Source organism: Bombina bombina, chromosome 9 (genome assembly GCF_027579735.1).
Source record: "Bombina bombina isolate aBomBom1 chromosome 9, aBomBom1.pri, whole genome shotgun sequence".
Classification (NCBI taxonomy): Eukaryota; Metazoa; Chordata; class Amphibia; order Anura; family Bombinatoridae; genus Bombina; species Bombina bombina.
This window is the reverse complement of record NC_069507.1, coordinates 48,876,009-48,899,958: the sequence shown is the minus strand read 5'-3', so window position 1 is coordinate 48,899,958 and position 23,950 is coordinate 48,876,009. Positions and strand designations below refer to the sequence as shown.

General features: G+C 42.2%; 1 protein-coding gene across 1 annotated transcript in view; it reads left to right on the top strand.

The window, feature by feature from the left end:
* PARG (poly(ADP-ribose) glycohydrolase) overlaps positions 1 to 23,950 on the top strand; it is a 482,847-nt gene that overhangs the window by 201,872 nt on the left and 257,025 nt on the right.

Genomic DNA, 23,950 nt, shown 5'->3' with positions numbered 1-23,950 from the left:
TTTATCATCAAATTTGCTTTGCTCTCTTGGTACTCTTTGTGGAAAGCTATACCTAGGTAGGCTCATATGCTAATTTTTAAGGCGTTGAACTGCCTCTTTTCTCAGTGCATTTTTGACAGTTTTTCACAGTTAGACGCTGTTAATTCATGTGCGTCATATAGATACCATTGTGCTCACTCCTGATGAGTTATTTAACAGTCAGCACTGGTGGTCTAACATGCAAGTCTGTCAAAAGTACTGAGATAAGGGGGCAGTCTGCAGAGGCTTAAGATACATGGAACATCACAGAGGTGTAAAAAGTATATTAAAAGGGACAGTCCTAGGCCAAAATAAACTTTCATGATCTCAGATAGAGCATGTAATTTTTTAAACAATTTTCCCATTTACTTTTATCTCCCAATTTTGATTTGTTCTATTTGGTATTCTTAGTTGAAAGCTTAACCTAGGAGAGGTTCATATGCTAATTTCTTAGACCTTGAAGCCCACCTCTTTCTGATTGCATTTTAACAGGTTTTTCCACCACTAGAGGGTGTTAGTTCACATATTTCATATAGATAACACTGTGCTCGTGCACGTGAAGTAATCTGGGAGCAGGCAGTGATTGGCTAGACTGCAAGCTTTGTCAAAAGAACTGAAAAAAGGGGCAGTTTGCAGAGGCTTAGATACAAAGATAATCACAGAGGTTAAAAGTATATTATTATAACTGTGTTGGTTATGCAAAAACTGGGAAATGGGTAATAAAGGGATCATCTATCTTTTAAAACAATAAAAATTCTGGTGTAGACTGGTCACATTTAATGTCACATTGTTGGTTATGCAAAACTGGGAAATGAGTAATAAAGGGATTATCTATTCTTTTTAACTGACAATTCTCAAGTAGACTGTCCCTTTAAGCGCATGTGCGAGCCTGCAGATGATAGTGAAGAAGCTTACTAACCTATATGCCAGATCTTAACTGGCAGTTTGCAGTCACCATGAACTAGTCTAACCGGGATGATTGACCAGCCCTTGCTCGCACATGGCAAATTGCAGCTGCTTGTGCAATGTTAATTGCTGGCTGCGATGCCCAACAAACAGGTTCACGGGAGCGAACCTTGTCTGTCCGACATTTACCAAGTCACTCAGTGGGTCCCCATATAACAAACTAGGTGCTGCATCTTTATCCTGCTATATTAAATCACAATTAAAAGGGGCATTGAAGTGGGTTTTTTATGTATAGTGTGAATCTGCAATTAAGTATTACAATGCAAAAGACCTAGGACATCATACAAACTTTATTTGTGAAACCATTTTAAAACCCTGATGAATGCTTATCTTACTTTCAAGTTAGCTTACGTTGGCCAATTAGGGGTTGCTGTATATTAGCGAGTCCTCTGTTCTATGCAATCACAGAGCTGGTTAAAACAACAAAACCTACGTTTTTGGCCTCTCTAGGGAGTACAATTTTAACACCAAAAGCAAGAGGTATTTAATGTCTCTCTCGCTCAATCTCTTGCTCTCTCTTTCTCTTGCTCTCACTCTCTTTCTTGCTCTTTCTCTCTCTCTCTCTCCTTTTTTTTTTTTTTTTTTTCCTGGTTGAGTGATGAAGGTCTCTTTGTGAGTCAGTTCTTATGCATGTACAAAATCTTGCAACTTTTTTTAGGACTAACACAAAAAGGCATTAGAATTAATATTTAATATAAAAACTTTTTATTTAAGAAATATTGAATCATTAGGGAAAAACAGTCATATTATAGATTTTTACCATTCCAAACATTTATGTTGCAAGAGCTTATTCTGTGCTTTACTTAATAATAGTGTCAGAATGATTTATAGGATGTGTGGCTGGGCCTGTAGATCAGGAGATCTAAGAAAAGAAATATAGGGGCACCCATGCTGCATATTACAAACCAAATTCAGACTCTTACGGTAATTATTTTGATTGTGTAACAATATTTCAGCACTCTGATTTATGTCTTTATGCAAATAAATAGTGTCCCTTTATCGCACAGTAATTAAGTAAAGTGTAGGAAACCGACACTAAAAATTCCATATCTAAAACTAAAATCAATGTGTGACACTTAATCAAGGGTCATAAACTCTCAATAGAATCCATCTGTTAACCTGGTCAGTCAATAAGCTTGTTTGTTCTGATATATAGCCACAGTGCAATGCAGGAGCGTTCCCTAAATCACACTTTGCTTTCTATTGGAAAGCAGGAGCTTGCGTACTACAGATTAAAGGGGCAGTAAACACCTTATGATTGTTAAATACAATGTTTAGTTGTGCATTGTAAAACAAGTTTGCAATATACTTGTATTATTTTCATTTTGCCCCTTTTCATGCAATTTAGTACTGAAACAAATTGTGGGTTTTGTAATTCTCATAACTTGTAATTACAAGGGGTTAACTGTCCCTTTAAATGGGCATTAAACTGCCTGAGTACAACTATAGTAGCAAGGGTACTAGTCACCATAGTATTGCATTTCCTCCTGTACCTCTAGCTCTCTTAACCCCTTAACGACCAACGTTGTAAAGGGTACGTCATACAAAAACTGGTCGTTAACGACCAATGACGTTACCCTATACGTTGTTGGGTTTTTAATCAGTGAACAAGCGCTTTCAAGGTATTGCCTTGATGCCTCGATATTGAGGCATCACTGCAATACCTTTTTTCTTCTTTAAGACACGATGAGTCTACGGATCATCTTAATTACTTATGGGATATTCACCCTCGGTCAGAAGGAGGCGGCAAAGAGTACCACAGCAAAGCTGTTAAATAGCTCCTCCCTTCCCTCACCCCCAGTCATTCTCTTTACTTGTGGGACATAATTCTCACTGCGCCTCCCATATATTATTGCTGCCCTAACCCTGAAAACCTGAGGAATATTTATTCAGGAATTGCCTTTTCTTCACAGGTCCATGTGGGGGATAGGACCCCTCAAACCTGGTGAACTGCCTTTGCTGTCAGGCAGACACATGAGGTAAGTGCTATGTTATTTTCCTGGGACACTCAGAGGAAAAAGGGAGCACTTTACTATATATCATTACACTACATAAAGGGCTTATGGTATCAGGCACTTTATTATGGGGACAATGAAAGATCTAAGAGTCTGAGAGAACTAGACAGCGTTTAGCAGGTTCTGGGGCTGGGAGATAAGCATTTTTCATGGCTCTGGTGGTTCTAATATCACGGTGTTACCGGAAGAGTGTTTTTACTATTAGCCACGCCCACGATGGGCGGATCTTATATCTTGAAGACACAATACAGATCGGAATAATTCACACTGCCTAGGAGCGCATGTTTCCTACTGATCAGGCGTTTCTAGGTCCGGAGGGGAGCTGAATCGTTCCCCTGTCGAGTCCGGAAATAGGTCTCTGGTCTTGCAGTTAGGTAGGCACCTCAGCAAAGCTGCTGAGGTGTAGGGGTGTCATTTTTATTAGAGTATGGTCGTTTTGGTACGTTTTTTACACACACAGTAAAAAAGTTACACTTTTACATTTAAAGGGACAGTAACGTTTTTTGCATTCAAACTTTTTTTGTTTCAAAATTAAAGTTTTTATTGCATAATTATATTATTGTGATTCAGTATGGACCAAGGAGACTTGCAAAGTGTCACTTGCTCCTTGTGTTTTGATGCAAATGTGGAACCACCAAGACCTTTCTGTCTCTCATGTATTGAGAGGACTTTAATTTATAGGGAAAAGATTTTTTCTGAGCAAAACTTTTCAAGAGCGGATGCTGTCCAAGAGTCTAATGACGAGGTTCAAGGTATGCGCAGTTTTCTCCCCAAGCGTCCCAAATTTTACCGCCTGCACAAGCAGTGCCCTGCACTTCTGCTCTAGCTCCCGCTGGAGTTACATTAAAAGACATAGCTTTCCCTCATATCTTCTACAATTTCTGATGCATTGTCTGCTTTCCCAATGTTGCAGGGCAAACGTAAGAGGAAAACCAGACATTCAGTAAGTGAGGTTTCTGATGCAATTGTGGCAATTTCGGAGGTACCACCCCTCCCAAGGACCTGAAGAGGAGGGTACTGCGTTACCATCTGAAGGTAAAATTTCAAATTCAGAAAGTTTGCCCGGTCTCTTCCACTCCTTAGTGGTTGTATCTTTTAGGTTTAAACTAGAGCACCTCCGTCTGTTACTTAGGACGGTTTTAGTTACTTTGGATGATAGTGACTCCACGGTAGTGTTGTCCCTAAGAAGTCTAGTAAACTGGGACAAATATTTTGAGTTCCTTCTTACTCAGATGTTCTTCCAGTCCCAAAAAGAAGCCTCTGAGATCATTACTAAGGAGTGGAAGAGACCGGGCATTCCTTTTTCTCCCTTTCCTATTTTTAAGAATAAGTTTCCCATAGCTGACTCTATAAAGGAGGCTTGGCAAACAGTTCCTAAGGTGGAAGGAGCCGTTTCCACATTAGCCAAGAGAACTACTATTCCCATAGAGGATAGTTGTGCCTTCAAAGATCCTATGGACAAGAAGTTAGAGGGTCTACTCAAAAGATATATGTTCACCAGGGTCTGCAATGGCAACCAACTGTGTGCATTGCTACCATCACTTGTGCGGGTTGGTGGCATATTGGTTTGATGCACTGTCTGAGGCTCTCAGTACAGAGACTTCCTTGGAGGGGATCCAAGACAGAATAAAGGTTCTGAAGCTAGCTAATGCCTTTATTACAGACGCTTCCCTGCAGATTATTAAACTGGGAGCTAAGATTTCAGATTTTTCTATCCTAGCTCGCAGATCCTTGTGGTTAAAACCTTGGTCTGCGGATGTTTCCTCTAAGTCTAAACTTCTGGCTATTCCTTACATGGGGAAAGCCTTGTTTGGACCTGGCCTTACGGAAATTATATCTGATATCACGGTAGGTAAGGGTCAATTTTCGTTCCTTTCGAAATATCAAGGGAAAATGCTTCTTCTTCCTCCTCTAAAACAGGAGCAATCTAAACCTGCATGGAGACCTAACCAGTCTTGGAGTAAGGGAAAACAGTCCAAGAAGCCTGCTATTGATTCCAAGACAGCATGAAGGGCATGTCCCCGATCTGGGACCGGATCTTGTAGGGGGCAGACTTTCTTTCTTCGCTCAGGTTTGGGTGCGGGATATTTAGGATCCCTGGGCAATATTAATAGTGTCCCAGGGATACAAACTAGAGTTCAAAAGTTTTTCCTCCCAGAGGCAGGTTTCTGATTTCAAGGTTATCTGCAAACCAGACTAAGAGAGGCGTTCTTACACTGTGTAGGAGACCTCTCCGCCTGTTCCGGTACAGGAACAGGGTCTGGGGTTTTATTCCAATCTGTTCATGGTTCCAAAAAGAAGGGAACCTTCAGACCTATCTAGACCTCAAGAGTCAAAACAAGTTTCTCAGGGTACCGTTCCTTCAAGATGGAAAACTATTCATTCCATTCTTCCCTTGATCCAAGAGGGGCAATTTATGACAACAGTGGATTTAAAGGACGCATACCTGCACATTCCCATTCACAGGTACCATCACAAGTTTCTAAGGTTTGCCTTTCTCAACAGACACTTCCAGTTTGTGGCTCTTCCTTTCGGTCTTGCCACAGCTCCCAGAATTTTCACAAAGGTTCTGGGATCTCTGTGGCGGTGCTTCGATCTCGGGGCATTGCAGTGACACCCTATCTGGACGACATCCTATTCCAGGCTCCATCTTATCAACTAGCAAGATCCCACCACGGACTTGGTGTTGTCCTTCCTACGTTCTCACGGATGGAAGGTAAATTTGGAAAAGAGTTCCTTAGTCCCAAATACAAGGGTAACTTTCTTAGGAAACCATAATAAGCTCCCTGTTTATGAAGATTTTTTCTGACAGAAGTGAGGAAATCAAAGATTATAGATACTTGCAGAGTCCTTCAGTCCCACTCCTCGGCTGTCAGTGGCTCAGTGCATTGAGTTAATCGGGCTGATGGTGGCGGCAATGAACATCATCCTGTTTGCTCGGTTCCATCTCAGACCCCTGCAGTGAAGCATGCTCAGCAATGGAACAGAGATTATGCGGACTTGTCTCCTCGAATTCTTCTGGAGCAGGATACAAGGGATTCTCTCCAATGGTGGTTGTCTCTGGAGCATCTTTCCCAGGGAACCTGCTTTCGCAGACCAGCTTGGGTGATTGTGACAACAGACGCCAGCCTTCTAATTTGGGGAGCGGTCTGGGGCTCCCTAAAGGTTCAGGGAGTTTGGACTCGGTCGGAGTCTGTTCTCCTTATAACATTCTAGAACAGAGCGATTTTCAATGCCGTTCTGGCCTGGCCCAGTTAGTCTCGGTCCGGTTTATCAGGTTCCAGTCAGACGGTATGACTTCAGTGGCTTGCATCAATCATCAGGGAGGAACGAGGAGTTCCTTAGCGATGACAGACAACAAGAAGTGGGCTTCCGCCCACTGAATTATTTTGGTTACCTCTATCGGCATTCCACATCCCGGGGGTGGACAACTGGGAGGCGGATTTCCCCTGAGCGGGACGGACCTTTCATCCAGGGGAGTGGGAACTTCATCCGGAAGTGTTTACCAGCCTGACTCTCAAGTGGGGGTCAGCTGGAATTGGATCTCATGGCATCCAGACAGAATGTCAAGCTCCCGAGATACGGGTCGAGGTCCAGGGACCCCCAGGTGGAGCTGATAGATGCTCTGGTGGTCCCTTGGACCTTAAGTCTGGCATACCTATTTCCTCCGTTTGCTCTTCTTCCTTGGGTCATTACTTGAATCAAACAGGAAAGGGCATTGGTGATCCTCATAGCTCCGGCTTGGCCTCGCAAGATTTGGTATGCAGATCTGGTGGAGATGGTATCTCTGCCCCCTTGGAGACTTCCGTTGAGGAAGGACCTTCTAATTCAGGGGCCCTTTCTTCATCCAAATCTAGTTTCTCTGAAGCTGACTGCTTGGAGATTGAACGCTTAATTTTATCCAAGCGGGGGTTTTCTGACTCGGTCATAGAGACCATGGTTCAGGCTGGTTAGCCTGTAACTAGAAGAATTTATCATAAGATTTGGCATAAATATCTCCATTGGTGCAAATCCAAGGGCTACTCATGGAGTAGAGTTAGGATTCCTAGAATTTTGTCTTTTTCTCCAGAGGGTTTGGAGAAGGGATTGTCGACAAGTTCTTTAAAGGGTCAAATCTCGGCCCTATCTATTTTGTTACACAAACGACTGGCGGATGTTCCAGATGTACAATCTTTTTGTCAGGCCTTGGTCAGGATCAGGCCTGTCTTCAAAACAGTTACTCCTCTATGGAATCTTAATTTAGTTCTCAAGGTTCTTCAATTGGGCTCCGTTTGAGCCCATGCATTCCTTAGATATTAAGTTGTTATCTTGGAAGGTTTTATTTTCTTGTTGCTATTTCTTCTGCTCGGAGAGTGTCTGAACTCTCGGCATTGCAGTATGAACCTCCTTATCTTATTTTCCATTCGAATAAAGTAGTTTTACGTATTAAGTTAGATTTTCTTCCTAAGGTTGTTTCTGATAGGAACATTAATCAGGAGATTGTTGTTCCTTCTTTGTGTCCTAATCCTTCTTCTCAGAAGGAACGACTTCTACACAATTTGGACGTGGTCCATGCTTTAAAGTTTTACTTGCAGGTGACTAATGACTTTCGTCAGTCTTCTTCTTTGTTTGTAATTTTCTCAGGAAAACGTAAGGGACAGAAAGCTACTGCAACTTCTCTTTCTTTTTGGCTGAAGAGTATCATACGTTTTGCTTATGAGACTGCTGGACAGCAGCCTCCTGAGAGAGTTATGGCTCATTCCACATGGGCTGTTGCTTTCTCATGGGCATTCAAAAATGAAGCTTCTGTGGAACAGATTGCAAGGGCTGCAACTTGGTCCTCTCTGCACACTTTTTCAAAATTCTACAAATTTACACTTTTGCCTCGGCTGAGGCCGCTTTTGGGAGAAAGGTTCTTCAAGCAGTGGTGCCTTCCGTTTAGGTTCCCTGTCTTGTCCCTCCCGTATTATCTGTGTACTCTAGCTTGGGTATTGGATCCCATTAGTAATTAAGATGATCTGTGGACTCATCGTGTCTTAAAAAAGAAATGAAAATTTATGCTTACCTCATAAATTTATTTCTTTTTTGACACAATGAGTCCACGGCCGCCCTGTTCTTGTAGACAGGTTGTTGGTTATTGCAAACTTCAGACACCTCTGCACCTTGGTTTTTCCTTTCTTTCCTTAACTTCGGTCGAATGACTGGAGTGGGAGGGAAGGGAGGAGCTATTTAACAGCTTTACTGTGGTGCTCTTTGCCGCCTCCTGCTGACCAGGAGGTGAATATCCCATTAGTAATTAAGATGATTCGTGGACTCATCGTGTCAAAAAAGAAATACATTTATCAGGTAAGCATAAATTTTCTTTTTAACACACCGATGCAGAGAGAGCCACTCTGTGGCCTTCTCTGCATCGACCAGCGATGGTGCGATCGTTGGTGGGTGGGAGCCATTGCAAAGAGGTGGGTGGACGGCTATTGCTCGTGTAAGTGTTTTCGCAGTTTTATTAATCAAGCTCTTGTAAATTTTGCTGTTTTTTCAGTATGAGCGCTTTCTTTTTTTTATCTGCGCAGTTACTGAAGCCGGATGTTAGTTACCCGCTCTTCCGCTTTTACATTTCTGAGCGGAGCGGGTTTTTGGTGTTCCGACTTTGTTATCCGGATGGGTGCTGGGATTTGTCTCTACTAGTTACCTGGTTGCCGATTGCTTTATTATCCGCTCAGTTTAACATTGTTTAAACTAGAAACAATTGTTTTGCCTATAAGTGAATTTAAAGAGTCCGGATTAGATTCTCTTAAAGAGACAGAGTTCATTTAAAATTATTTAAAAAAAAAAAAAAAAAAATCTCAAATCGTTTTCCCTTTGGGCTAGAACAGTCTATCCTAATTGTATAAATATATCTTCATTATTTCTAGGAGGCATAATTTGTTTTTTTTACCTATAATCATTTTTTTTTTTTTTTGTGCTGCTTGCCTATCTAGAGCTAATCTACGTTAAGATGGATGGTTGCCCCTGAACCCAATGTCTCCTAGGATGATGCTGTTCAGGCAATGCCACAGATTTTTTTCTCAAATGTCCCAAGCCTCTATGGAGTCACATGCTGTGCCCTGCGGTTCCTCTCTATCTCCTGGAGGAGTTTATTTGCCTGCAGAAATTGCTGCGCAGGTGTCTTCAGTGGTATCTGTGCATTATCGGCCTTTCCTATGCTAAATGAAAGACGCAAGAGGAAGTTAGAGATTCAGATAGTACGTTTTCTGCTCCGCCTTAGCTCTTCTTCATAAGTCTGATGAGGATATGTCGGTAGCCTCTGAGGGTGAAATCTCAGAATCGGACAGTATAATTCCTTCATCTGATGCTGAAGTAGTTATCTTCAGCTTTTAGCTTTAACACCTTCATGTATTGTTAAAGGAGGTTTTGGCTACTTTGGACGACTCTGATACTCTTGTCGCTGTCAACCCTATGAAATCTAGTAAACTTAATAATTACTAAGATTCCACTGTGGAAGTTTTTCCTGTTCCAGACCGTGCAAGGAGATTTTTTCACAGGAATGGGAGAAGTTGGGGATTCCTTTTCCCCCATCTCCTGTCCTTAAAAAGATGTTTCCTGTCGCTGTCTCCATTACATTTTCATGGTGCACGGTGCGTAAATTAGAAGGGGCCATTTCTACTCTGGCTAAGAGAACTATGATCCCTTTAGATGATAGCTGCTCTTTTAAGGATCAATGGACAAAGCTGGAGGCTTATATTGAAGTTTGCATGCCACTGTGTCAAGTGTGGCATCTTTTGGTGAGACGCCTTGTCTGATTCTATTTTGTAGAGAGTCCTTTGGAGGAGATCCAGGACAGAAATAAGGCTCTTAAGCTAGCAAAATTCTTTATTTCTGATGCTACCATGCTAGTCTTTAAGCTTGGAGCCAAGATATCTGCCTTCGCTATGTTAGCCCGCTGGGCGTTGTGGCTTAATTCTGGGTTAGTGGATTTTTCCTCCAAGTCCGAGCTTCTGGCGCTTCCTTACAGGGGGTAAGATCTTGTTTGATCCTGGTCTGGCAGAAATATTTCTGTTATTACAGGTGGAAAAGGGTTTTTTTCTACCACAAGACTAGAAGAATAGTCCTAAAGGACGTCAGAGTAGAAACCCGTAGCTGAGTCTAGATCATCAAGAAGGGTTTGCCCCCGATCCGGGATTGGACCAAGGGGGGCTGAAATTCTGTTTTTCTTCAAGTATGTATACTAGATGTCCCAGTTAGACTGTGGACATAGTATCTCAGGGTTACTAAATAGAATTCAAGACCTTTCCTCACAAAAGCAGGTTCCACCTCTCATGTTTATCTGCAGTCCAGATAAAAGAGAGGCAATTTTGAATTGCGTTTGGGACCTTTCCTCTCTGGGGATGGTTCCAGTTCCTGTAAAGGAACAGGGTCTTGAAGGCTATTCAAGCCTGTTTGTGGTTTCCAAAAGAGGAAACTTTTCGTCCTATTCTAGTCCTAAAGTGTCTCAACAAGTTTTCTCAGGGTTCCGTCCTTCAAAATGGAAACCATTTGTTCCATTCTTCCTTTGGTCCAGGAGGGTCAGTTCATGTCGACCATAGACCTGAAGGACGCATATTTTTAAGTTCCTGAGATATGCCTTTCTGGACAGACACTTTCAGTTTGTGGCTCTTTCCTTTGGCCTTGCCACGGCTTCTAGATTTTTTTTCGCTTTTGGCAGTGATCAGGTTTCGGGGAATTGCAGTAGCACCCCTTCCTGGACGTCATATTGGTTCAGGCGCCATCTTTTCAACAAGCAAACTCTAATACAGAGATCTTGTTGTCTTTTCTTACGTTGCAAGGATGGAAAGTAAATCTTGCAATGAGTACCCTTGTTCCAGGGGTAGTTTTCTTAAAGGCCATTATAGTTTCCCTATCTATGAAAATATTTGACAGAGGGCAGAAAATCAAAGATTTTATCCTCTTGCCTCTCTCTGCAGACTACTGTTCGGCCATCAGTGGCTCAATGTATGGAGGTAATTGGTCTGTGGGTTGCTTCCATGGACATCAGTTCCTTGCTCGATTCCATTTGAGAGCTCTGCAGTTATGCATGCTCAGACAATGGAACAGAGACCATTCGGATCTGTCTCAGTGGATAGATCTAGACGACAAGAGTCTCTTTCCCGTGGTGGCTTTCTCAGGAGCTTCTGTCACATGCTTCCGGAAATCTTTCTGGATAACTGTGACCACGGACTCCAGCCTGCTGGGCTGGGGAGCAGTCTGGGACTCGTTGAAGGCGCAGGGACCATGGACTCTGGAGGAGTCTGCTCTCCACATAAACATATTGGACTTGAGAGCGATTTTCAATCCTCTGATGGCTTGGCCTTAGTTGTCCTTAGCCGATTTATCAGGTCCCAGTAGGATAATTTCACCTCAGTGGCTTTCATCAACCACCAGGGAGGAACTCTGAGTTCCCTCGCCATTAAGGAGGTGGCTCGGATTGTTCAGTGGGCGGAAGCTCACAATTGTTGTCTATCTGCCATCCACATTCCAAGAGTGGACAATTGGGAAGCAGGACTGAGCAGACAGACATTTCATCCCGGGGAGTGAGTTTCTCCATCGGCGGTGTTCTCCAGGTTAACCCTCAGATGGGGGGTGCTGGAGTTGGATCTGATGGCGTCTCGGCAGAACGCCAATCTTCCAAGGTACGGTTCAAGGTCAAGAGATCTGCAGGCCGCCCTAAAAGATGCTCTGTCGGTTCCTTGGGATTTCAGTCTAGCATACCCGTTTTCCTCCGTGGGCTCTCTTTCTACGAGTCATTGCTCGTATCAAACAGGAGAGAGCATCAGTGATTCTAATAGCTCCTGCATGGCCTCGCAGGATATGGTATGCAGACATAGTGAAGATGTTAATTATCTCTTCCACCTTGGAGGTTGCCTCTAAAGAAGGACCTTCAGGCCCATGTTTAAGTATGTTGCTCCTCCTTGGAGCTTTAACCTTGTTCTTAAAGATTTGCAGCAGGCTCCGTTTGAGCCATTGCATTCCATAGATATTAAGTTGTTATCTTGGAAGGCTTTGCTTCTTTTTGCCGTCTCTTCTGCTCGGAGAGCCTCGGAACTCTCGGTTTTGCAGTGTGATTCGCCTTATCTTTCATGCTGATAAGGTGGTTCATCATACTAAGTTAAAAATATTAATCAGGAAATTGGTGTTCCTTCTCTATGTCCTAATCCTGCTCCTAAAAAGCGACGTTTGCTGCACAACTTAGATGTTTTGCGTGCTTTAAAATTTTATCTATAGACGACTAAGGATTTTCGCCAATCTTCTGCCCTGTTTGTTTGTTTGTTTTTCTGAAAAACGTAAAGGTCAGGAAGTTACTGCTACTTCTATTTCTCTCTGGTTGAGAAGTATAATTCATTTTGTTTTTGAGACTGCTGGTCAGCAACCTTCTGGGAAGATTATGGCTCTTTCCATGTGGGCTGTCTCCTCTCCTTGGGCTTTTCAAAATGAAGCTTCTGTGGATCAGATTTACAAGGCTGCAACTTGGTCCTCTCTACATACTTTTTTCAAATTTGATACTTTTGCCTCGGCTGAGGTTTCTTTTGGGAGAAAGGTTCTTCAAGCGGTGGTGTCTTCTGTTTAGGTCTGCCTGTCTTGTTTTCCCTCCCTAGTCATCTGTGTCCTCTAGCTTGGGTATTGGTTCCCACTAGTAATTGATGACGTCATGGACTCGCCATATCTTAGGAAAGAAAATAAAAATGTATGCTTAACTGATAAATTTATTTCCGGATAGGGCCACGACCCATCCTTTTATTTAAGACTGTTATTTTTTTTACTAAACCTCAGGCACCTCTAAACCTTTCTGTTATTCCTTTTTTCATAGAAACATAGAAACATAGATATTGACGGCAGATAAGAGCCATAGGCCCAGCAAGTCTGCCCGACCTTACCTAACAGTATAAACTTATCTAGTTCGTAGGATAGCCTTATGCTTGTCCCATGCATTTTTAAAGTCCCCCACAGTGTTTGTTGCTACTACCTCTTGAGGAAGTTTATTCCATAAATCAATCACTCTTTCTGTAAAGAAGTGCTTCCTCAAATTACTCCTGAATCTACTACCCTTTAGCTTGAGCTCATGACCCCCTGTTCTTGAATTTTCCATTTTATGTAAAATACCCACAGCCTCAGTTTTACTAAACCCTTTAATGTACTTGAAAGTTGCTATCATATCACCTCTTTCCCTTCTCTCCTCTAAGCTATACATATTTAGGTCATTGAGCCTATCCTGGTAAGTTTTATTTTTTAGACCATGTACCATTTTGGTAGCCCTCCTTTGCACAGATTCAAGTTTGTTAATATCTTTCTGAAGATATGGCCTCCAGAACTGCACACAATACTCAAGATGAGGCCTAACTAATGATCTATAAAGTGGCATAAGAACCTTACTATTTCTGATGCAAATACCTCTACCAATACATCCAAGCATTCTGCTAGCCTTACTCGCTGCATTACTACATTGTTTACTAAGTTTTAAATCATCTGAAATAATAATTCCCAAGTCCTGTTCCTCGTCTGTAACAGTCAGTAAAGTGTCATTGAGTCTGTAATTAACATTTGTATTTTTCTTCCCTAAATGCATTATTTTACACTTTGCTGTGTTAAACTTTAGATCCCAGTCGTTTCCATTTCCCTTTGGTCGAATGACTGGGGATTGTGGGAAGGGGCGTGATACTTAAAGGACCATGATAACCAAATGTTGAAAACACTTGAAAGTGATGCAGCATAGCTGTAAAAAGCTGACTAGAAAATATCACCTGAACATCTCTATGTAAAAAAGAAAGATATTTTACCTCAAAAGTTCCTCAGTAGCCACATCCCATTCTAAAGGACTTCTAAGCAGCAAATCAGTATGTCTGTCCCGGGACAGCTAAGGGAGTGCGTTTCGTGAACACTCATGTTATTTCCCTTTTCAGTTTAAGGAAGTTTACTATGAAATCTCATGAGAGTTAAGTGAAATCTCATGAGATCACAGTAAAACAGTTCATGACCTCAGCACTGTTGATGCTGATTGGCTGCTGTTCATTTCTTAATTTTTTTGTTTTTTTTACCTGCAACTGTACAGCAGCTGAGTATAATATTTTACATAGAGATGCTCAGGTGATATTTTCCTGTCAGCTTTTTACAGTTATACTGCATCAGTTTCAAGTGATTTAGCATATGAGTATTATGTCCCTTTAACAGCTTTGCTGTGGTGCTCTTTGCCTCCTCCTGCTGGCCAGGAGTGATATTCCCACTAGTAATTGATGACGTTGTGGACTATATATCCGGAAAGAAATACATTTATCAGGTAAGCATACATTTTGTTTTTGTGTTTTGAAATAGCTGCTTTTCTTGTTGAACACTCCACCCATACTACTACACATTTTAATGCTGGTGTTCCTGATCATCTTTAAAGGGACAGTCTACGCCAGAATTGTTATTGTTTAAAAAGATAGATAATCCCTTTATTACCTATTCCCCAGTTTTGCACAACCATCACAGTTATATTAAAGGGATAGGAAAGTCAAAATTAAACTTGTATGATTCAGATAGAGCATGTAATTATAAGACCCTTTTAAACTGTTTTATTATCAAACGTGCTTCGTTCTATTAGTATCTCTTGTTAAAAAATGAATACACACATATCATACACTAGTAAGAGCTAGCTGCTGATTGGTGCCTGCACACATTTGTCTCTTGTGATTGGCTAACTAGATGTGTTCAGCTAGCTGCCAGTAGTGCAATTTGTTTTTTCAGCAATGGATAACAAGAGAATGAAGCAAATTTGATAATAGAAGTAAATTGGAAAATTGTTTAACCCCTTAACCCCTTAATGACCACAGCACTTTTCCATTTTCTGTCCGTTTGGGACCAAGGCTATTTTTACATTTCTGCGGTGTTTGTGTTTAGCTGTAATTTTCCTCTTACTCATTTACTGTACCCACACATATTATATACCGTTTTTCTCGCCATTAAATGGACTTTCTAAAGATACCATTATTTTCATCATATCTTATCATTTACTATAAAAAAATATATAAAATATGAGGAAAAAATCGAAAAAAACACATTTTTTCTAACTTTGACCCCCAAAATCTGTTACATATCTACAACCACCAAAAAACACCCATGCTAAATAGTTTCAAAATTTTATCCTGAGTTTAGAAATACCAAATGTTTACATGTTCTTTGCTTTTTTTTGTAACTTATAGGGCCATAAATACAAGTAGCACTTTGCTATTTCCAAACCATTTTTTTTCAAAATTAGTGCTAGTTACATTGGGACACTGATATCTTTCAGGAATCTCTGAATATCCATTGACATGTATATATTTTTTTTTAGTAGACAACCCAAAGTATTGATCTAGGCCCATTTTGGTATATTTCATGCCACCATTTCACCGCCAAATGCGATCAAATACAAAAAATCGTTCACTTTTTTACAAATTTTTTACAAACTTTTGGTTTCTCACTGAAATTATTTGCAAACCGCTTGTGCAATTATGGCATAAATGGTTGTAAATTCTTCTCTGGGATCCCCTTTGTTCAGAAATAGCAGACATATATGGCTTTAGCATTGCTTTTTGGTAATTAGAAGGCCGCTAAATGCCACTGCGCACCACACGTGTATTATGCCCAGCAATGAAGGGGTTAATTAGGGAGCATGTAGGGAGCATTTTGGGGTAATTTTAGCTTTAGTGTAGTGTAGTAGACAACCCCAACTATTGATCTAGGCCCATTTTGGTATATTTCATGCCACCATTTCACCGCCAAATGCAATCAAATAAAAAAAAAACGTTAACTTTTTCACAATTTTAGGTTTCTCACTGAAATCATTTACAAACAGCTTATGCAATTATGGCACAAATGGTTGTAAATGTTTCTCTGGGATCCCCTTTGTTCAGAAATAGCAGACATATATGGCTTTGGCGATGCTTTTTGGTAATTAGAAGGCCGCTAAATGCTGCTGCGCATTACGCGAGTATTATGTCTAGCAGTGAAGGGGTTAATTATGTAGCTTGTAGGGAACTTGCAGGGTTAATTTTAGCTTTAGTGTAGAGCTCAGCCTCCCACCTGAAACATCAGACCCCCTGATGCCTCCCAAATAGCTCTCTTCCCTCCCCCACCCCACAATTGTCCCCGCCATCTTAAGTACTGGCAGAAACTCTGCCAGTACTAAAATAAAAGGTATATTTGGGCTTTTTTGAGTTTTTTTTTTAGCATATTTACATATGCTGCTGTGTAGGATCCCCCCTTAGCCCCCAACCTCACAGATCCCCCACCAAACAGCTCTCTAACCCTCCCCCTCTGCCTTAATGGGCGCCATCTTGGGTACTGGCAGCTGTCTGCCAGTACCCAGTTTAGAACAAAAATGTGCTTTTTTTTTTAAGAAAAATCCCTTTTTCTGTAGTGTAGCTCCCCCCACACCCAAGAACAACCCCCCACCCCTCCAAGATCCCTTTTACTGAAGTTTATTTGTTTTTTAATTTGTCCCTTTTCCCCCACAGTTACAATCTAATTTTCTGTAGTATAGCGGTTCCCACCCGCTCCCCGCCACCCTCTGTGCACGCGCGCGCGCCCGTGCGCGCCCCCCGTCAGCTCCGGCCCCGATCCCGCCCCCCTCCACCTTATACGGCCCATCGATGGCCGCCCCACCCGCCTCCCAAGTCAGCTCCCACCCACCAACGTTACCGGCCACCGATGTCCGGTGCAGAGAGGGCCACAGAGTGGCTCTCTCTGCATCGGATGGCCATGCAGGGTTATTGCAGGATGCCTCCATATCGAGGCATCACTGCAATAACCGGAAAGCAGCTGGAAGCGAGCAGGATCGCTTCCAGCTGCTTTCCACACTGAGGACGTGCAGGGTACGTTCTCAGGCATTAACTGCCTTTTTTCTGAGGACATACCCTGCACGTCCTCAGTCGTTAAGGGGTTAATGACCACAGCACTTTTCCATTTTCTGTCCGTTTGGGACCAAGGCTATTTTTACATTTTTGCGGTGTTTGTGTTTAGCTATAATTTTCCTCTTACTCATTTACTGTACCCACACATAATATATACCGTTTTTCTCGCCATTAAATGGACTTTCTAAAGACATTATTTCTCCAACATAGGTGTGTCCGGTCCACGGCGTCATCCTTACTTGTGGGATATTCTCCTCCCCAACAGGAAATGGCAAAGAGCCCAGCAAAGCTGGTCACATGATCCCTCCTAGGCTCCGCCTTCCCCAGTCATTCTCTTTGCCGTTGTACAGGCAACATCTCCACGGAGATGGCTTAGAGTTTTTTAGTGTTTAACTGTAGTTTTTATTATTCAATCAAGAGTTTGTTATTTTAAAATAGTGCTGGTATGTACTATTTACTCTGAAACAGAAAAGAGATGAAGATTTCTGTTTGTAAGAGGAAAATGATTTTAGCAACCGTTACTAAAATCGATGGCTGTTCCACACAGGACTGTTGAGAGGAATTAACTTCAGTTGAGGGAACAGTGAGCAGAATTTTACTGCTTGAGGTATGACACATTCTAACAAGACTTTGTAATGCTGGAAGCTGTCATTTTCCCTATGGGATCCGGTAAGCCATTTTTATTACAGACAATTAATAAGGGCTTCACAAGGGCTTTTTAAGACTGTAGACATTTTCTGGGCTAAATCGATTCATATATAAACATATTTAGCCTTGAGGAATCATTTTAATCTGGGTATTTTGTAAAATAATATCGGCAGGCACTGTTTTGGACACCTTATTCTCTAGGGGCTTTCCCTAATCATAGGCAGAGTCTCATTTTCGCGCCGGTATTGCGCACTTGTTTTTGAGAAGCATGACATGCAGTCGCATGTGTGAGGAGCTCTGATACATAGAAACGACTTTCTGAAGGCGTCATTTGGTATCGTATTCCCCTTTGGGCTTGGTTGGGTCTCAGCAAAGCAGATACCAGGGACTGTAAAGGGGTTAAAGATAAAAACGGCTCCGGTTCCGTTATTTTAAGAGTTAAAGCTTCCAAATTTGGTGTGCAATACTTTTAAGGCTTTAAGACACAGTGGTGAAATTTTGGTGAATTTTGAACAATTCCTTCATACTTTTTCGCAATTGCAGTAATAAAGTGTGTTCAGTTTAAAATTTAAAGTGACAGTAACGGTTTTATTTTAAAACGTTTTTTGTACTTTGTTATCAAGTTTATGCCTGTTTAACATGTCTGAACTACCAGATAGACTGTGTTCTGAATGTGGGGAAGCCAAGGTTCCTTCTCATTTAAATAGATGTGATTTATGTGACACAAAATTTAGAGAAAATGATGCCCAAGATGATTCCTCAAGTGAGGGGAGTAAGCATGGTACTGCATCATCCCCTCCTTCGTCTACACCAGTCTTGCCCACTCAGGAGGCCCCTAGTACATCTAGCGCGCCAATTCTCCTTACTATGCAACAATTAACGGCTGTAATGGATAATTCTATCAAAAACATTTTAGCCAAAATGCCCACTTATCAGCGTAAGCGCGACTGCTCTGTTTTAGATAATACTGAAGAGCATGAGGACGCTGATGATATTGTTTCTGAAGGGCCCCTACACCAGTCTGAGGGGGCCAGGGAGGTTTTGTCTGAGGGAGAAATTTCAGATTCAGGGAAAATTTCTCAACAAGCTGAACCTGATGTGATTACATTTAAATTTAAGTTGGAACATCTCCGCGCTCTGCTTAAGGAGGTGTTATCCACTCTGGATGATTGTGAGAATTTGATCATCCCAGAGAAACTATGTAAAATGGACAAGTTCCTAGAGGTCCCGGGGCCCCCAGAAGCTTTTCCTATACCCAAGCGGGTGGCGGACATTGTAAATAAAGAATGGGAAAGGCCCGGTATACCTTTCGTCCCTCCCCCCATATTTAAAAAATTGTTTCCTATGGTCGACCCCAGAAAGGACTTATGGCAGACAGTCCCCAAGGTCGAGGGGGGCGGTTTCTACTTTAAACAAACGCACCACTATACCCATAGAAGATAGTTGTGCTTTCAAAGATCCTATGGATAAAAATTAGAAGGTTTGCTTAAAAAGATGTTTGTTCAGCAAGGTTACCTTCTACAACCAATTTCATGCATTGTCCCTGTCACTACAGCCGCGTGTTTCTGGTTCGATGAGCTAGAAAAGGCGATCACTAGTGATTCTCCTCCTTATGAGGAGATTATAGACAGAATCCGTGCTCTCAAATTGGCTAATTCTTTCACCCTAGACGCCACTTTGCAATTGGCTAGGTTAGCGGCGAAAAATTCTGGGTTTGCTATTGTGGCGCGCAGAGCGCTTTGGTTGAAATCTTGGTCAGCGGATGCGTCTTCCAAGAAACAAATTGCTTAACATTCCTTTCAAGGGGAAAACGCTGTTTGGCCCTGACTTGAAAGAGATTATCTCTGATATCACTGGGGGTAAGGGCCACGCCCTTCCTCAGGATAGGTCTTTCAAGGCCAAAAATAAACCTAATTTTCGTCCCTTTCGTAGAAACGGACCAGCCCCAAGTGCTACGTCCTCTAAGCAAGAGGGTAATACTTCTCAAGCCAAGCCAGCCTGGAGACCAATGCAAGGCTGGAACAAGGGAAAGCAGGCCAAGAAACCTGCCACTGCTACCAAGACAGCATGAAATGTTGGCCCCCGATCCGGGACCGGATCTGGTGGGGGGCAGACTCTCTCTCTTCGCTCAGGCTTGGGCAAGAGATGTTCTGGATCCTTGGGCACTAGAAATAGTCTCCCAAGGTTATCTTCTGGAATTCAAGGGGCTTCCCCCAAGGGGGAGGTTCCACAGGTCTCAATTGTCTTCAGACCACATAAAAAAACAGGCATTCTTACATTGTGTAGAAGACCTGTTAAAAATGGGAGTGATTCATCCTGTTCCATTAGGGGAACAAGGGATGGGGTTCTACTCCAATCTGTTCGTAGTTCCCAAAAAAGAGGGAACGTTCAGACCAATCTTAGATCTCAAGATCCTAAACAAGTTTCTCAAGGTTCCATCGTTCAAAATGGAAACCATTCGAACAATTCTTCCTTCCATCCAGGAAGGTCAATCCATGACCACGGTGGATTTAAAGGATGCGTATCTACATATTCCTATCCACAAGGAACATCATCGGTTCCTAAGGTTCGCATTCCTGGACAAGCATTACCAGTTCGTGGCACTTCCTTTCGGATTAGCCACTGCTCCAAGGATTTTCACAAAGGTACTAGGGTCCCTTCTAGCGGTGCTAAGACCAAGGGGCATTGCAGTAGTACCTTACTTGGACGACATTCTGATTCAAGCGTCGTCCCTTCCTCAAGCAAAGGCTCACACGGACATAGTCCTGGCCTTTCTCAGATCTCACGGATGGAAAGTGAACGTAGAAAAGAGTTCTCTATCTCCGTCAACAAGGGTTCCCTTCTTGGGAACAATAATAGACTCCTTAGAAATGAGGATTTTTCTGACAGAGGCCAGAAAAACAAAACTTCTAAACTCTTGTCAAATACTTCATTCCGTTCCTCTTCCTTCCATAGCGCAGTGCATGGAAGTAATAGGTTTGATGGTAGCGGCAATGGACATAGTTCCTTTTGCGCGCATTCATCTAAGACCATTACAACTGTGCATGCTCAGTCAGTGGAATGGGGACTATACAGACTTGTCTCCGACGATACAAGTAAATATTCTAGAACTGAGAGCGATACTCAATGCTCTCAAGGCTTGGCCTCAGCTAGCAAAGGCCAAGTTCATACGGTTTCAATCAGACAACATGACGACTGTTGCGTACATCAACCATCAGGGGGGAACAAGGAGTTCCCTGGCGATGGAAGAAGTGACCAAAATCATTCAATGGGCGGAGACTCACTCCTGCCACCTGTCTGCAATCCACATCCCAGGAGTGGAAAATTGGGAAGCGGATTTTCTGAGTCGTCAGACATTACATCCGGGGGAGTGGGAACTCCATCCGGAAATCTTTGCCCAAATTACTCAACTGTGGGGCATTCCAGACATGGATCTGATGGCCTCTCGTCAGAACTTCAAGGTTCCTTGCTACGGGTCCAGATCCAGGGATCCCAAGGCGACTCTAGTAGATGCACTGGTAGCACCTTGGACCTTCAAACTAGCTTATGTATTCCCGCCGTTTCCTCTCATCCCCAGGCTGGTAGCCAGGATCAATCAGGAGAGGGCATCGGTGATCTTGATAGCTCCTGCGTGTCCACGCAGGACTTGGTATGCAGATCTGGTGAATATGTCATCGGCTCCACCATGGAAGCTACCTTTGAGACGAGACCTTCTTGTTCAAGGTCCGTTCGAACATCCGAATCTGGTCTCACTCCAACTGACTGCTTGGAGATTGAACGCTTGATCTTATCAAAGCGAGGGTTCTCAGATTCTGTTATTGATACTCTTGTTCAGGCCAGAAAGCCTGTAACTAGAAAAATTTACCACAAAATATGGAAAAAATATATCTGTTGGTGTGAATCTAAAGGATTCCCTTGGGACAAGGTAAAAATTCCTAAGATTCTATCCTTTCTTCAAGAAGGATCCTTGAAGGTTCCTTGAAGGGACAGATTTCTGCCTTGTCTGTGTTACTTCACAAAAAGCTGGCAGCTGTGCCAGATGTTCAAGCCTTTGTTCAGGCTCTGGTTAGAATCAAGCCTGTTTACAAACCTTTGACTCCTCCTTGGAGTCTCAACTTAGTTCTTTCAGTTCTTCAGGGGGTTCCGTTTGAACCCTTACATTCCGTTGATATTAAGTTATTATCTTGGAAAGTTTTGTTTTTGGTTGCAATTTCTTCTGCTAGAAGAGTTTCAGAATTATCTGCTCTGCAGTGTTCTCCTCCTTATCTGGTGTTCCATGCAGATAAGGTGGTTTTACGTACTAAACCTGGTTTTCTTCCGAAAGTTGTTTCTAACAAAAACATTAACCAGGAGATAGTCGTGCCTTCTTTGTGTCCGAATCCAGTTTCAAAGAAGGAACGTTTGTTGCACAATTTGGATGTTGTTCGCGCTCTAAAATTCTATTTAGATGCTACAAAGGATTTTAGACAAACATCTTCCTTGTTTGTTGTTTATTCGGGTAAAAGGAGAGGGCAAAAAGCAACTTCTGCCTCTCTCTCTTTTTGGATTAAAAGCATCATCAGATTGGCTTATGAGACTGCCGGACGGCAGCCTCCTGAAAGAATCACAGCTCATTCCACTAGGGCTGTGGCTTCCACATGGGCCTTCAAGAACGAGGCTTCTGTTGATCAGATATGTCGGGCAGCGACTTGGTCTTCACTGCACACTTTTACCAAATTTTACAAGTTTGATACTTTTGCTTCTTCTGAGGCTATTTTTGGGAGAGAGGTTTTGCAAGCCGTGGTGCCTTCCATTTAGGTGACCTGATTTGCTCCCTCCCTTCATCCGTGTCCTAAAGCTTTGGTATTGGTTCCCACAAGTAAGGATGACGCCGTGGACCGGACACACCTATGTTGGAGAAAACAGAATTTATGTTTACCTGATAATTTACTTTCCCCAAGGGTGTGTCCGGTCCACGGCCCGCCCTGGTTTTTTAATCAGGTCTGATAATTTATTTTTCTTTAACTACAGTCACCACGGTATCATATGGTTTCTCCTATGCAAATATTCCTCCTTTACGTCGGTCGAATGACTGGGGTAGGCGGAGCCTAGGAGGGATCATGTGACCAGCTTTGCTGGGCTCTTTGCCATTTCCTGTTGGGGAAGAGAATATCCCACAAGTAAGGATGACGCCGTGGACCGGACACACCGTTGGAGAAAGTAATTTATCAGGTAAACATAAATTCTGTTTTTCATCATATCTTATAATTTACTATAAAAAAAGTATAAAATATGAGGAAAAAATGGAAAAAACACACTTTTTCTAACTTTTTCTGACCCCCAAAATCTGTTACATATCTACACCCTCCAAAAAACACCCATGCTAAATAGTTTCTAAATTTTGTCCTGAGTTTAGAAATACCCAATGTTTACATGTTCTTTTCTTTTTTTGCAAGTTATAGGGCCATAAATACAAATAGCACTAGCATTAGAACACAAATATCTTTCAGGAATACCTGAATATCCATTGACATGTACATATTTTTTTTAGTAGACATCCCAAAGTATTGATCTAGGCCAATTTTGGTATATTTCATGCCACCATTTCACCGCCAAATGCGATCAAATACAAAAATCGTTCACTTTTTCACAATTTTTTCACAAACTTTTGGTTTCTCACTGAAATTATTTACAAACAGCTTGTGCAATTATGGCATAAATGGTTGTAAATTCTTCTCTGGGATCCCCTTTGTTCAGAAGTAGCAGACATATATGGCTTTGGCATTGCTTTTTGGTAAATAGAAGGCCGCTAAATGCCACTGTGCACCATACGTGTATTATGCCCAGCAGTTAAGGGGTTAATTAGGGAGCATGTAGGGAGCTTTTTGGGGTAATTTTAGCTGTAGTGTAGTAGACAACCCCAAGTATTGATCTAGACCCATTTTGGTATATTTCATGCCACCATTTCACCGCCAAATGCGATCAAATTAAAAAAAGTTAAATTTTTCACAATTTTAGGTTTCTCACTGAAATCATTTACAAACAGCTTGTGCAATTATGGCACAAATGGTTGTAAATGCTTCTCTGGGATCCCCTTTGTTCAGAAATAGCAGACATATATGGCTTTGGCATTGCTTTTTGGTAATTAGAAGGTCGCTAAATGCCGCTGCGCATCACACGTGTATTATGGCTAGCAATGAAGGGGTTAATTAGGTAGTTTGTAGGGAGCTTGCAGGGTTAATTTTAGTTTTAGTGTAGAGATCAGCCTCCCACCTGACACATCAGACCCCCTGATCCCTCCCAAACAGCTCCCTTCCCTCCCCCACCCCACAATTTTCCCCGCCATCTTAAGTACTGGCAGAAAGTCTGCCAGTACTAAAATAAGTTTTGGTTTTTTTTGTTTGTTTTTTTTAGCATATTTACATATGCTGTGGTGTAGCATCC